The sequence below is a fragment of the Dermochelys coriacea genome, chromosome 11, assembly GCF_009764565.3.
Source record: "Dermochelys coriacea isolate rDerCor1 chromosome 11, rDerCor1.pri.v4, whole genome shotgun sequence".
Lineage (NCBI taxonomy): Eukaryota > Metazoa > Chordata > Testudines > Dermochelyidae > Dermochelys > Dermochelys coriacea.
In genome coordinates this window covers 66,468,893-66,471,460 of record NC_050078.2, presented here as the reverse complement: position 1 = coordinate 66,471,460, position 2,568 = coordinate 66,468,893, and positions in this window count along the sequence as shown.

Genomic DNA, 2,568 nt, shown 5'->3' with positions numbered 1-2,568 from the left:
CAAGGGGTAGGTCCTTTTTTCTTAATCCTATTCACTGATAATGCCCAATAATTGTATCTTGAGAGGGCAGCGTATGCCAGCAGCTTCTGGGACTCTACTTTGGATGGCGCAGTCAGAAAGATCCAAATGAAACCTGGTTGTAGGATGCTGCCGATGTGGTGTGAATGCCTGCAAAGAGAACTCCACCTGTGGCTTCACAGAAGTGTGTGAATTTGTCAGTTTTGCCAGCTAAATCCCATCACCGTGGCACTCTGGTCACAGCCATCAAACGTTGGCTTTATTGCGAGCCTCTGACTATAGCATTTCCAACACTCACAATTCTCTCATGTCTCGTTTTCCTTAAAGCCCCAGTTCCTGTAACTGAGAGATCTTAGGTTTCATTTTGAAAAGTTATCTGCCCTCTAGAAAGGTTTGTCAAAAAGCCTGAAGTCATGACTGAGTTTGACCTAAGGGCTCAGAAAATAATAAAAAAGGAACCCAAAATGTATGTTCTGAATCTCACGGTTTCAGTGCTACTGTCCTGATTTGCTAGGAGGAGGAGAGGGTGTCTGATTCATTCTTGAACATTTGGGGTTGTCAACACTGACCGTAACACCGCTAGTTTGTAGATACAGTACCCACATGGACCTGCGTACCGGTCTCCTATCACTGCCACTGGGGGCTCAATCACAGCTGACAAGAGATTTGCATGGCTGAGCTACAACTCCTCTTTCCCCAGTTTAGTTTGGCTTGCTCCAGTAACTATAAGGCTCTTTGCTGGCTGTTGCTTTTTGCAAACTAAACTGGAAAAAACAAAAGCTGAGTAGTTGGTCCTTTTTCCTTCGTGATAAATAGTGTTTTGGGGCTTTGTTTCGCTTGCCTCTTATCCAGCCTGACCTTTTCTGCCCTGTTAGTGAAGGGGGAATGGAAATGCTCTCACTCTGTCTCTTGAACATCTTCTCCCCCACCCTCACCAAATAAAACACGGTTTTATTTTATCCTGAAGACAACTCTCTCATTTCAGCTCTATGTACTCTGTACCCCCTGTGGCTTTCACATAAAGTCCAGGCCTGAACTACTCTTTATTCTGGCAAAACTCCCTTGTAAGCAGCATTAGTCTTTACAGACTGTGTGTACTCTATTAAAGGGACTCCATCCATTTGAATATCCTGTTCCCATTCTAGTTTAAAGTAGTGCTATCGAGTGATTAAAAAAATTAATCACGTGATTAATCGCCCTGTTAAACAATAATAGAATACCATTTATTTAAATAGTTTTGGATGTTTTCTACATTTTCAAATATTTGATTTCAATTACAACACAGATTACAAAGTATACAGTGTTCACTTTATATTTATTTTTGATTACAAGTATATGCACTGTAAAAAAACAGAAATAGTATTTTTCAATTCACCTAATACAAGTACTGTAGTGCAATCTCTTTATCATGAAAGTTGAACTTACAAATGTAGAATTATGTAAAAAAACCTGCATTCAAAAATAAAACAGTGTAAAATTTTAGAGCCTGCAAGTCCACTCAGTCCTAGTTATTATTAAGCCAATTGCTCAGACAAACAAGTTTGTTTACATTTGCTGGAGATAATACTGCTCAGTTCTTGTTTACAGTGTCGCCTGACAGTGAGAACAGATTTGCATGGCATTGTTGTAGCCAGAATTGCATGATATTTACATGCCAGATGTGCTAAAGATTCATATATCCCTTCATGCTTCAACCTCCATTCCAGGGGACATGCATCCATGCTGATGATGGGTTCTGCTCGATAAGAATCGAAAGCAGTACGGACCAACACATGTTCATTTTAATTATCTGAGTCAGATGCCACCAGCACAAGGTTGATTTTCTTTATTGGTGGTTTGGGTTCTATAGTTTCCGCATTGGAGTGTTGCTCTTTTAAGACATCTGAAACCATGCTGTACGCCTCATCCCACTCAGATTTTGGAAAGCACTTCAGATTCTTAAACCTTGTGTCGAGTGGCGTAGCTATCTTTAGAAATCTCACATAGGTACATTCTTTGCGTTTTGTGAAATCTGCAGTGAAAGTGTTCTTAAAATGAACAACCTGTTGGGTCATCATCCGAGACTGCTATAACATGAAATGTATGGCAGAATATGGGTAAAACAGTGCAGGGGACATACAAGTCTCCTCCAAGGAGTTTAGTCACAAATTTAATTAACACATTTAATTTTTTAAATGAGAGTCATCAGCATGGAAGCATGTCCCATGGAATGGTAGCCGAAGCGTGAAGGGGCATATAAATGTTTAACATATCTGGCACATAAATACCTTGCAGTGCCAGCTATAAAAGTGCCATGCAAATGCCTGTTTTCACACTCTGTGACATTGTAAATAAGAAGAGGGCAGCATTATTTCCTGTAAATGTAAACAGACTTGTTTGTCTTGGTGATTGGCTGAAGATGAAGGACTGAATGGACTTGTAGGCTCTGAAGTTTTACATTGTTTTGTTTTTGAGTGCAGTTATGTAACAAAAAAAATCTACATTAGTAAATTGCACTTTCACAAAAAAGAGATTGCACATCAGTACTTGTATGAGGTGAATTGAAAATAC